The 14,291-nt window shown below is 34.1% G+C and overlaps 1 long non-coding RNA gene across 1 annotated transcript in view; it reads left to right on the top strand.

Annotated features, from left to right (window-relative positions):
* The window catches only part of LOC129399699 (uncharacterized), a 175,408-nt gene extending 164,284 nt beyond the window's left edge, over positions 1-11,124 (top strand). The window contains exon 4 of the long non-coding RNA XR_008627279.1: positions 10,993-11,124. This is a non-coding gene — a long non-coding RNA (uncharacterized LOC129399699). The remainder of the gene's footprint in view (positions 1-10,992) is intronic.
* The last annotated feature ends 3,167 nt before the right edge of the window (positions 11,125-14,291 follow it).

Below are 14,291 nucleotides of genomic sequence, written 5' to 3'. Positions count from 1 at the left end.
TCAAAGGTGTTTTAGTTGGGGATTTAAAAAGAGTTAATCACTGTTTTTGTATGACTTGGCAATATACATATCCTACCTAAAGATTCCACTAAAATCCCTTAGGGAAAAAAATCAACCGATATAGCAAAACAGCAGTATACAAAATCAATACACAAATTGGTTGCTTTTCTATATGCAAATAAAGGATTAGAAGAGAAAGATATTAAAATGACAATCCCATCTAAAAATGTCAAAATTATTAAATACCCAGGGATCTACTTAAGCAAGATGTAAAGGACTTTTACGTAGAAAACTGTAAGTTCACAATTGAAAGAAATAGAAGAGGACACGAGGATATGCAAAACTATTCCATGCTAATGGACTGGTAGAATTAACTTTGTCAAAATGACCATGCTATCCAAAGCGTTATACAGATTCAATGCAATCCCCATCAGAATTATGATGGAATTTTTCAAAAACTTAGAACAAGTTTTACTAAAATATGCATGGAATTGTAAAACTTTCCTAATAGCCTAGGCCTTTCTGAGAAAAAGAAGGTAGAAAGTTATACAGTTCCTGACTTTGTACTATAAAGCTATAGTGATCAAAACTGGTATTGGGATAGAGATAGACTCTCAGAGTAGTGGAATAAAATTCAGAGAGCACATTTTTGATTACTATAACTTTATAATATAAATGAATAATATGAATACTGTGCATCTATTTTAAAAAGATGAAATCTTACAGTTTGCTACAAACAGATTGAACTGCAGGACAGCACGTAAAGAAAAGTAAGCCAGTGGGAGAATAACAAATACCAGAAGCACTCATTCATGGTATATAGAGAAACAAAACACAGGAACAGACAATTTGAATGTTGAAAATCACTTGGCCTGGAATCTGTATTACCAAGAAATGGGCGAGAGAGATGGGAAATGAAGAGGTGGACTAATATAAAGACAGAGTTCTTAGGCACTTAGGTGATGGTGAGATATTATAACTTGGTACATTAAAACCAAAACCATAAATGTTGACACTGTTGTAACTGTGTTTCCTAATATTTAAGAAGAAATCATAAAAATAAAGCTTATCTGTATCAGAAATGGCTGGGTGGGGTAAATAGTAATGGAAAATCTTACTAAAGTTCCTTTAACAAAATACTATTGGTTTTAGACTTACATAAATTATATTTTAATTTTTATTATGCATGAGTTGTACATGTGAGAAAATTCCACAGTTTTTATTTTGAAATATGCTAAGTAGATCTAAAATAGATTTGTGTATATATATGTGTGTGTGTGTGTGTCTGTGTGTGCTTATAATGTCCTCACACCTTGTATTAAAAAGGAACATTCACCTTAAATTCTACTCATTTAGCTTAACAACTGCAGTACTAAAATAACATGACTGCAAAAACAATGCCATCTATAAATCTGTAGTTTGTGATCGAAGAGTCAGGCTGAATTCCACTGTCTGCTGTCAGAACATGTGAATTTTCTCTCTTCGATAGTTCACTGTATTTTCCTGTTTTTATCTGAAACTAAATTGGAGAGTGTTCTTATTTCCCTTACTAAAAATGTGTCCCAAGCCTTTTATCTCTTTGTTGGGAGTTGAAGGATCAATAATCTAGAATGGCATCTTCTTCACATGTATTCATTATACTGTCACGGATGCAGCATAACCCGGATGCATGCATTCATGAGCATCATCTCCATGTTGATTACAGTGTATTTCAGCAGCTCACAAACATATTAAAATTATCATGATCCTTTGTCTACCCCCCAGAAATTCTGCTGCTTACCAAAGAATATTTTACAAGATTAAAAAAACTCGTATTTTGCTCTTCCCTGCATGATACACTGGGGAAATTTTTCTTATAAGCTGAGTGAAAGAACTGCCAGACACCATCTCCTAGAAATGCCTGGAAGAGACATGAGTTAAGAGGAAAACAGCAAACCTTAAAAGAGAGATCTGCCAATCTGAATCAAATCAACCAGCCCCAACCTAAGCTTCTCAAACTAACTCAGTAACTTCAGTCTACTGGTAAATCATACTCCATAATTAACTGTCCTTAATTCAGATGAACATTTTATGGGCCCATGGGGTCCAGAAAGAAAATCGTTAGCTTCACTGACTAATTTCCCCTTAATCAGCAACAGTATATTCAACAGAGCACTAATAAGGAAGCCTTGATTAGAAGGATAGGGATGTGATATTAATTTGCTGTGTCTAACAGTGTTGAGGATGAAAAATAGAAAAGACCATCTGTATCTCAGAATGGAATCGCTTGAAAAATGAATTTTGAAGGTAAATGATAAAGCAAGAATACAACTTAATTTTTCAACCTGCTCTATAAGATATTTTGTTTCTTTTGTCCTTATTTTATTTGATTCCCTCTTGCTGAAGTAAAAACTTTTTTTGAAAATATTGTTTTGAGTGATATGTATAAATTTTGAAGCTAGGTGCTACGTAACCTGATCTTTGTAATTTTATTCTTGGGCACAGCTTAATTAGAAAGATTTACAAATTTATCTGTATATGTATGTCAATACTTATAGCAGAATACCAAATATATAGAACTTTTTGGACAAAAACTTGATTAAAATATAGAGCAAAGGTAGACTTTATGGCTATACATTAGATGTATCATTGAAAAGAAACAAGGGTTATTTAAAATGTTGAATTAGAGCACAAGGAGAAATCTACTTGGTTAAACATGCAGTTTTAATTTTATTTTCTATGATAGAATCTCAAAGTAAATCAAGAATAGAGGCCTTACTTCATTTAATTTTCCTACTAATTAAAATTTAATCCTAATGCCCCCCTTTACTCTAATTCTTATTGCTGAACTGTCTTTTGGAATAAAATATTTTCTTACCCCAGATATTTGAGTATAGGAAATATAATTGAATCATAAATCATACAGAATTTTCACTAGGGTCATTCCAAAGATCAGTTCTTATGTAGTAATACATTGGAGCTTCATTAAAAAAAGGCTGCTTTAATGAATAGAAATTTTACTTTGAAGGTATCACCATAAGTCACACACTCTCCCATTGTCCCTTTGCCCTCTCTCCCTTTTCCTTTCCTATCTTAGTTAACTCTCTGAAACAAGGTTATTTTATTTTCCTTCCTCCTCTCATTTCAATTAATATATTAGAAAAGTGCTTTTATGGGCCAGATAGGTAGCACAGTGGGAGGGCACTTGCCTTGCCCGCAGCCAACCCAAGTTTGATTTCCCACATGGCTCCCCGAGCACCACCAGGACTGATTGCCCAGTGTAGAGCCAGGAGTAATCCTAGAGCACTGCAAAATATGGCCCCAAAACAAACCAAAAATGTACTTGTATTTTCATATTTTAAATTTTGTTTTTATTTCTTCTTTTTTATTAAATAACTGTTATAAACAAAATTATTGACAGCTGAGCTTTAGGCACATAATATTTCAACATCAACTCCACCACAAGTGTCAACTTCTCTCCACCAGCCTGCCCATATTTTCTGCCCACCTCCAACCCCCATCAAAATTTAAGTTTCTCTTAAATAAAAATAGCAATTATGTATTGCTTAAGGAAAATATCTTTCCCAATGCCATGATAAAATGTCACACAGCCAAGATTTGAATCTATTGTTCACTTGAGAAAGCACTACTTCAATACAGAGCAATCATCATAGATCCGGAAATCTAATCATCTGTAAGATTCTTTTGACTCTACTAGTGGCTTATATACTCTGGATATTAATCCCTCATCAGATGGGTATTGGGTAAATATTCTTTCCCATTCTGGTGAAAGGATGAGTGTTTGATCATTGTGTGATTGTAACCCAAACATGAAAGCTTGTAACTATCTCATGGTGATTCAATAAAATAAAAATAAAAGATTCTTTCGACTATAAAAATCAGAGACCTGGATTAAACGCTACCCTCTCTTTTTACCTAATACAGAAATCATGATTTCTATAGTCCTAGTGAAGTTTTCATTTCTATATTTTCTGAAAAATACACAATTTAATTCAGATTTAGCATCATGGAATTGAACTAATAGTCTCATCATTCCCTGAGTGAAAACACAGAAAATATGAAGAAAATACAGAGTGAAAAGTCAAATAGTGGGGCTGGAGCAATAGCACTGTGGGTAGGGCGTTTGCCTTGCACGTGGCCAACCCGGGTTCAAATCCCAGCATCCCATATGGTCCCCTGAGCACCGCCAGGAGTCATTCCTGAGTGCAGAGCCAGGAGTAACCCCTGTGTATCGCCGGGTGTGACCCAAAAAGCAAAAAAAAAAAGTCAAATAGTAAGATTATATTTAACACAACTATCAGAACTGGATAGCTGAAGCTAAAAAGCATGTTTTGCTGTATGGGGGATCAAATCTAGGGCCTCATTTGCAAGACATATACTATACCACCAACCTCCAGTTGCAGCCTCTACATAAAAACAAAAATATATTGTTTTGATATTATTCTAGTTTAAGATTGTTAAAATAGTGCTAAAGTCTATGGTAATGATGTTCCCCACCACACCAAAATGTCCCAAACCTTCCAACACTGTTCCTGTGTACATAAAAACATTTACAATGTTAGTCTAAAATACAAATCTAGAATTCTGCATAATATATTTCTAGATTGGTTTTAAACTTGGTTATAAAAAATATCAGAGGCAAACTGAGCATTTGAAGACAAAAGAAGTCTAAAAAATGCCTCCTAAATTTCCATAAAATAAAATTTTCTGATGAGTTCCTTAAATTTAAATTAATGACAAAAAAGTCATCATTAAGAAGACTTGCTAATTTAAAAATTGCAATAAACACGCCCAAGTCATATCTGAAAATATCAATTCAGAATGAAAAAATTCTGTATTTGTAGCAAAATTATAATGAGCATATTACATAGTAACTCTTATTACAGGCAAGTAAAACTAGGCTTAGGTATAGTTGTAGTTTTATGCATGCTTATTATTTCCTAGTTTTATTGAAATATACTTGACATACATCAATGAGTAAAGTATCCTACATAAGTTTGACTTATGTACATTGTGAAAAGATTATAGAAGTTGATTAGCATCCATTATCTAGTGTAGATACAAAATAAGTAAAAAAATAGAGATGTAGAATATTTTTTCATGTGCCTTTTGACCATTTGTATGTCTTCTTTGAGATGATAGTTCTCATTTGTGGATATGAAAAAACCTAGTATGAAATTAATATTCAAAGACAGTAGAAACAAGGGCCATCTTTGGAAACTTGCCACATATGGAGAGGGAGTACAATTAAGAAAGAGAAGGGAACATTATGACAGTGATAGTTGGAAATAATCACTCTGGACAAGACCTGAGTGCTGAAAGGAGGTAAAATTATATTCATGATAACCTTTCAGTACCTGTATTGAAAATTACAATGTCTAAAAGGAAAAAGATAAATAGAGAAAAAGAGAAGAACAGTATCTGCCATCAAGGCAGACTGCGGTAGTGGTGGGTTGCTGGGAGGGAATCTGGGGGCATTGTTGGTGGGAAATGTACTCTGGTCAAGGCTTGGGTGTTGGAACATTGTTTGACTAATACCAAATCATGAACAATTCTGTAACTATCTTACAGTAATTCAATGAAAAAGGGGAAAGGAGGGAATAAGTAAAAAATTTTCTTGTGATAAGAACTCTTAGGATTTATTCCGTTTTTTTTTTTTTTTTTTACTTTTCATATATATCAGAGAGCTGAAACCATGCCGCATTGCCACATTTGGCATATTCAATATGCCAAAAACAGTAACGATAGGTCTCATTCCCCTGACCCTGAAAGAGCCTCCAATCGTTAGGAAAGATGAGTAAGGAGAGGCTGCTAAAATCTCAGGGCTCAGAAGAATAGAGACGTTACTGGTGCCTGCTCAAGTAAATCGACGAACAACGGGATGACAGTGATACAGTGATACAGTGATCATATTTCAGTGTTAACTGTAGTCCTAATGTTGTACTTATTTTTTTAAATATAAGTGTATACCTTTTAACCATCTTCCTCCAATTACCCATCCCCAAAGCCTCCACCTCTAATGACCACACATCTGATCTCTTTTTGAGTTTGAACCTTTTAGATAGTGGAGTAACTGAGATCATTTAGTATTTATATCATAGTATTTATCTTTCTCTGACTTATTTCATTTAGTATAATACCTACAAGATCCACCCATATTTTGCCAATGACAGGATTACTTCACACTTTATGAATGAATAATATTCCATTATGTATGTACACATGTATGCATATTACAACCTCTTTATTCATCTGCCTCTTAATGGACACTCAGGTCGTTTCTGTGTATTGACTATTGTAAATAATATTGTGAACATGGGTATGTACACATCTTTTCAATTAGTGTCTTTGTTTCTTTTGAATATAAACCCAGAATTGTAATTGCTGGGCTATATAGTAATTTTATTTTTAATTTTTTAATTAATACGACCATTATTTGCTCTGGTTTACAGTACCAGTTTACAATACCCCAAACTATACCTGAATATTCACTTTTCTTCACCTCCTCAAAGGCATTTCTTAACCCTTGCTTTTGAGAAGATCTGTTCTTATCTGCAGCTTTTTTGTGGCTTTAAGATTCCTTAATAACTAGTGAAGTTGAGGAAATTTTCATCTACCATTCATGTGTATTCTTTGAGAAATGTCTCTTCAGGGTTTTGTTCATTTTGAAATTAGATATATTAAGTTATTTTATTTATTTTTTGATAAGAAATGCTGGGTTCTTTGTATACTTTGTCTATTAATTTCATCTCAGATATATGTACATATATATAATTTGCAAATATTTTTGCATTCTGTAGATTGTCTTAATTAACATTAGTGATTGTTTCATTTACTTTTTTGTTTTTGTTTCTTAAGTTGCCTGTGCTTTAAGTGTAATATGCATAAAATCATTGTCAATACCCACATTAAGGAGCTTATGTCTATGCTTAGAAATTTCATGGTTGTAGGTCTTACATTTAAATATTTAGTCTGTTGTTACTGGTGTCAGGTAAGAATTTCATTACATTATTTTACATGTGAATATCCAGTTTCCCCCAGAGCCATGTGTTGAACAGTTTGCTCAATTAATATTCTTGAATTCCTCATCAGACATTAGTTGACATATATACTTGAGTTAATCTTTGAACTCTAAATTTTATTCCATTGATCTATTTTTTTAAATTTTGTTTTGGCTCTGCTTTGGCTCCTTGAGTGCAGAGCTCCGAGCTCGTCACTCAAGGATCACTTCTGGTGGTGCTTGGGAGATTATATAGGATGCCAGAAATCGAACCCAAGTTGGCTAAGTGCAAGGCAGGTGTTCTGTACACTGTACTATCCTTCTGGCCCTCATTTTACAATAAATATGTGTACACACACACACACACACACACACACACACACACACACACATATATATTACAGCGGTTGGGCGTTCGCCTTTCACGCGGCCGACCCGAGTTTGATTCCTCCGCCCCGCTCAGAGAGCCCAGCAAGCTATCAAGAGTATCGAGCCCGCGCAGCAGAGCCTGGCAAGCTACCCGTGCATATTGGATATGCCAAAAACAGTAACAATATGTCTCTCAATGAGAGACGTTACTGTGCCCACTCGAACAAATCGATGAGCAACCGGATGACAGTGACAGTTACAGTGAAAGTAAAATAATTCACAAAAATGTGATTTCTCCTGCTTTGTCTTCCTAAGGCTCTTTTGTGAATTATAAGGTTTTTTTTTTACTTCTGTAAAAAGTGCCATTGTAATTTTCATAGAGATTGCATTAAATTTAAAAATGGCTTTTGGTAATGTTGACGTTGTAACAATGTTTTTTCCAATCCATGAGCACATGATATCATGTTTATCTGTGTCTTTTATGGTTTACTTTAAATTTTATTTATTATAGTACTAATACTAGTGCTTTGAATCCGCAGTGTTGCTTTAACATGTCCACACCAGAGTGCCAGGATGCCCCATCACTATCTCAAGGTCCTTTACCCCTCGCCTTTAACACCTTCAGATCACAGTTCTATTGACTGGCTGTATGTCAAGATTGTTTCCACTGGGGATTATCTAATCACTTGCTGATTTTCTTTATATTCCATATGAGTGAAATCATCTGAGGTTCCTTTTTCTTCGAGATGCACTTTTTTAAATTTTTTATTAGAGAATCACGGTGATGTAGTTACAAACTTATGAACTTATGTATTTGCATTTTACTAATACCATGATTTAGCCTGACACCTTCCAATTCTGTTGAAGTTGTAGCAAAATGTAAAATTTCACCTTTTCCTATAGCTGAGTAGTATTCCATTGTGTGTTCTACAATTTCTTTATATACTCGTCTGCTAGGATTTGGGCTGTTTTCAGAACTTGGCTATTATAAATAATGCTGTAATGATCATAGGTTTATGTATGTCCTTTTGGATCATGTATTTGTGTTCTTGGTGCAGATGTCCAGGAGTGGAATTGGAGGGCCATATAGATGCTCTAGTCTTGATTTCTTTTTTATTATTATATTTTGGTATACACACCCAATAGTGTTCAATGCTTTCTCCTGGCTCTTTGCTTTGGGACCATTCTTGGAGGTACTTGGGGAGGCCTATGTGATACTCAGGATCAAATGCATGTCAACTGCATGCAAGGCAAGCACCTTACCCACTGTGCTGTCTCTCTGCCCCTTCTATTCTTAATTTTTTGAGGTCTCCAAATTATTTTCCCAAGAGGCTAAATCAGTACTCCCAACAGCAGTTAATGAGTTTCCTTTTGCCACATTCCTGCCAACAGTTTCCTGATCTTTTTGCTTGTTTGGGGGCTACATCTGGCAGTGCTTATGTCATACTTCTGGTTCTGTGTTCAGGGATCATTTCCAGAGGTGCTCAGGGACTGTATAAAGTGCTGAGGATGAACTTGGGTCAGCCACATGCAAGGCATGTACGTTATCCCCTCTACTATTTCTCCAACACTGTTTTCAGGCTTTCTGAGATCAACCATTCTTGTGGTGTGACATGATACCTCATTGTCATTTGGGTTGCTTTTGTTTGGTAATCAGTGATGATTAGCATTTCTCATGTGCCTGTTGGTCAGCTTTATTTTATCTTAGAGGATTTTTCTGTTTATCTTCTGTCCACTTTTATAAATGGGGTTATTTTTTAATGTTGCTGACCTTTGAGAATGCTTTTATATAACTTGCATATTAGCTCTTTAATGTGGGATTGTATCATTGAAGATTCCTCTGAGGTCAGATCTTAGAGAATTCTGCCATGTTTTCTTCAGTGTCTTTTAGAGAAACATGGTTGATATCAAGATCTTTTGTTCATTTTGAATTAACCTTTATACAGGGGTATAGTTTTATTTTTACATGTGACTGTCCAGTATCTCTAGAATTGTTGAAGAGGGTCTTCATGCTCCATTTCATGTACCTAGCTCATATTAACTACATATATATACATATATATGAAGGTTTATCTTTAGGTTATCAATTCTGTTCCAATGATCTGAGAGTCTGTTTTTTTTTATTTTTTCTGATACTGTGCAGTTTTGATTACTATAGCTTTGTAGTAAAGATAAACGTCTGCGAATACAATGCCATCCATATTTTTTCCTTAGAATTGCTTTGCCTATTCTGGAAATTTTATGGTAGAAGTATTTGTAAGTATTTGTTCTCTGTCATTGGACATTTCCTTGGAAATTTTTATGGAAATTGCATTAAATCTTTAAATCACTTATGAGTAAAATGGTCATTTTAACAATGTTGATTCAGTCAATCCATGAGCAAGAAATGTTTCCATTTCTTTTTTTCTTCTATTTATCTTGGGGCTGATTTATAATTTTTGTTACATATGTCTTTCACTTCTTTGTTAAATTGATTCCTGTATATTTGAGATTTTTAAACAGACTGTAAATGGGATAGATTTTAAAATTAATTTTCTCCATTAACATATAACTATACAATAGATTATTGTGCATTCATTTTGTAGCTTTCTACTTTATTGTAGAACTTTATTTGTTCTAGAGCAATTTTTTTGCTGAGTCCTTAATGTTTTCTATATACAGTATCATGTCATCCACAAATAGTGATAGTTTTTCTTCTTTACCAATGTGCAGTTTGCAGGGACTCCCAACATTATGTTGATTAGTAATGATGAAAGTGGAATCCTCGTCTTGTGCCTGATCTTAGAAGAAAAGTTTTTGTTTTTCTCCATTAAGGATAATGTTAGCTGGGGGGTTGTTGTATGTGGCATTTGAGATATTAAGATAAATACCTTCAATCTCTATTTTTCTGGTGTTTTCGCCATGAATATTGGATATTGTCAAATGCTTTCTTGACATCTATGGAGTTGATCATATGATCTTTCATTTCCATTTTTTAACGTCATGTATTGTGAGATCACAAAGTAAACCGACAGGGCTGCTGCTGTGACATGTGTGTGCTTTCTGTGCCTAAAGCATTTGGGGTCAATATCCAACACAAAGGAAAGGTTGAAGGTACACTTTAACCAAATTAGGGATGTTAGCAAGGGCATGGTAAGCTTCTCTGGGAGGAGGAAAGGAGCAATTATCTGTGAAGCCTAAAACACTTAGGGTTGATATCCAACATCGTATGACATGAATTGATTTTCATATATTGGATACTCCTTATACCCCTGGACGGTATGATTTCTAAAACTCAATGTTTTCTAGTTTTCAGAATACAGATCTTTCACCAGCTAGGTTAAGTTTATATTTAGTATTTTGTTTTTGATGCTATAACATGTATGTGGGATAATTTTCTTTGTTGTTTTCCAGATAATTCACTGATAGTATATAGAACCAATACTGATACAAACACATATATCACACGTGTGTGTGTGTGTGTGTGTGTATCCTGGAATGTACTGAATTGGTTGGTTAGATGAAAGTTTTTCTTGGAATTTTTAGTATTTTTCTATAGATAAAGTCATGTAATATGCAAATAGAGACCAGTTTACTTTTTCCTTTCAAATCCTGATGGTTTGTATTTTTTTTAAATTCCCTAGATTCTCTGGCAAGGACTTCTAGTACCATGCTGTTGAGAGTGCACATGTTCATCTTTAGGAAAAGGCTTTAACCTTTCAAGTCATACGATGCTGTCTCTGAGTTTGTCATACATAGCCTATGTTATGTTGAGGTAAGTTCTTCCTATACCTACTGTGTTGATTTTCTTTTATCATGAATGGATGTTAAATTTGTAAAATGCTTTTTCTACAATGATTGAGATGTTACACTTTTTCTATTAATGTGATTAATTTGCATGTGTTAAACAATTCTGACATCCCAGAGATAAATCCCACTTGATCATGGTGCATGACCTTTTTAATTGATGCTGATTTGGTTTGCTCTGATTTTACTGAAAAATTTTGTATCTAAATCCCTCAGGGACAGTGGTCTGTTAATTTTCTTGTAATGTCATTTCCTGACTTAGGGATCAAGAAGAGTATTCCAGATTTTTTAAAGAGGTTTAAAAAGATAAAAATTTTGTAAATGGTAAAATTTACCAACTTACCTGTGATAGTTTTGAATTTTTGTCACTACAGTTTTATAGTTAGGTATTCTCTTTTTTTTCTGATTCTGTCTCAGTAGGTATATGCTTCTAGTAATTTTTCTAATCTAGGTTGTTCAATTGTTGGCTTTTAGTAGTATGCAGTAGTTTCTTATGACCCTTTGTATATTTGTGGTGTCATTTGTAATGTTTATTTTTTCATTTGTCATTTTGTTAATTTGGGTCCTCTCTTTTTTCATTGGTTACTCTAGTTAAAGCTTTGTCCATTTAACTTTTTTCAAAGAACGAAATATTAGTTTTGTTCATCTTTCCCTGTTTTCCATTTAATTTTTCCTGATATTTATTATTTCCATTTTCCTGTTAACTTTTGGCTTAGTTTAATATTTTATGGTTATTTAAGGAATAAAGTTGAGTTTTTATTTGGGGCCTTCTTAAAATGGGTATTTATTGTTATGAATTTCCTTCTAAGAATTGGTTTTCTTACATCTCATACAATCTGGTTATTGTTTTCATTTTCAGTTTTAAGATCATTTTGTTTCCCTTTTAATTTCTGCTTTGATCTATAGGTTGTTCAGAAACATATAATTTCATGTATTCATAAATGTAGTTTTTCTCTTGTTACTTATTTCTGATAGTCATTAGAAAAGGTATGGCGTGTTTTCAGCAAATGTATTTGCTTAGATTTGTTTTGTGGCCTAACACATATGTTCTATTCTAGAAAGTATTTTGTATGTGACCTGCTCTTTTTTCATATACTGTTCTGTATATATTTATTAGGTCCACTTGGTGTATAATGTTCAAATTCTCTGTTTCTTTAATGATTCTCTGTCTGGATCACTAGCACCTCAATATTGTATATTAGAAGCCCTGGAATAATAGTCAATAAGATAAATGAAATATAAGAACTATACCAACATTTATATTTCATAAACAAAGACCAAGTAAGCATTTCCAAACATACAAAATAAAAGATATTACCTGAAAAATACCGTTTCTGAGAGAAAATCAAAATCTTGTGCTTCAGACAGATGGAAATGTTCCTAGATTCAAAGTCTAAAGATTTGACGTAGACGTTAGCATACAAATTGTGTTTTGGGCGGGAAATAAATAAAGCTATAACACTTGACAAAGATAGCACAATATAGGGTGACCATTTTAAAGTTATGTACAATTTCCTATATTATTTTAAATGAAGGTTAACATCATCTCAATAATTGGTTCAGAAAGCATGTAAAATATTTAGTATAACTAGTAAAACCAAGTATAACTAGTAAAACCATGCTCAAGGCCCCTCTCCACACATTCGGATGAGCCTCACATATGAAGGAACCAGCAGAGGAACCCAGGTGTGTGGGACCCGGGGCTGAGACCTCAAAGACTGCTCAGATCAAGACTGGGCATCTTCCACACAGATCCCCCATTTTCCAGTAGCTAGATGACCAGTCACACCAAGTAACTGCCCCTGGTGCTGCCATGTAATCCAACGGGCAACATTCAGAGACTATAAAACCTAGCTCCCGGACATCTTATAGCCTAGTTCTCCCTCTGGGAGAACCTGGCAAGCTACCGAGAGTTTCCTGCCCACATGGGAGAGCCTCGTAAACTCCCCATGGCATATTCATATGCCCAAACCAGTAACAATGATGGGTCTCATTCCCCTAACCCTGAAAGAGCCTCCAATACGACACTATTGGAAAGGACAAGTAAAGAGAGGCTTCTAAAATCTCAGGTCTAGGATGAATGGAGACTGCTCAAGAAATTTGATGATCAATGGGATGATGATGATGAACTATTAAAAGGTATAAATATTTAGCATGTGGTCTCCAAAATTTAGGCAACATTGAAAAATATGGAAGATGTTAGATGGTATAAATTAAATGAAGAAAATAGAAAGATTAGGACAAATGTAAAGTTCATCATTTATTTATATCAACAAATATATCAATAATTATAAAAGGCTATGAGCTTATATGAGACTGGAGTTATAGTATAGTGAGTAAGACATTTTCCTTGCATACAGCTGACCCAGGTTCAATCCCTGGAATCAGCATGCACTGCAAGGAGTGATTCCTGTGTGTAGAGCCAGGAATAACCCCTGAACATCGCCAGTGTAACCCAGAAACAAACAAAGTAAACAGAAAATAAACACCTAAATCATAAGAATATGGAAAAGAATAAAAAGAGGCATGCCTTGATAATACTATGTTAGTGATTGTTTATCTATACTGAAACTTCTTTATCCACTCATCTGTCATTAGACATTTGGTTTGCTGTTCTAAGTGCTGCAATGGAAATAATAATGCATATATCTTCTCAAATTAATGTTTTTGTTAGAATAACAAAAGAACTGAAATAACTAGTTAATGTAGAAATTCATACAACTTTTTGGAGAAATCTCCAAACTGTTTTCCATAGAGGCTGAACCTGATGCTATCTTCACCAACAGTGAATGAGGGAGGGATTCTTTCCTATCATCTCCCCACCAAAACTGGATGTTTTCAGTCATTTTTATAGATACCATTCTCACTAGTGGGGGAATGTAAGTCATGTTACCTAAATAATAATTGGTTAAAAATAAAATATTATGTAAAAGAAAATTGTGGGGTTTTGGGTTGTTTATTTTTTTAAATAAAAATACTATTTGGTTTTTATTAAATGAATCTTAGAAAGATGTGAGAGGAAAAAATGGGAAATACATGTTTAGGAGAGATCACAGGTTTTTACAGAGTGGAGAAAAAGCAAGCATGCAAAGGTACATAGAGAGAGATAAGCTAGATAATGTTAACGGAGAACATG

This window comes from Sorex araneus, chromosome X (genome assembly GCF_027595985.1).
Source record: "Sorex araneus isolate mSorAra2 chromosome X, mSorAra2.pri, whole genome shotgun sequence".
NCBI lineage: Eukaryota > Metazoa > Chordata > Mammalia > Eulipotyphla > Soricidae > Sorex > Sorex araneus.
The sequence above is the reverse complement of the archived record's forward strand: the minus strand, read 5'-3'. Positions and strand labels throughout refer to the sequence as shown.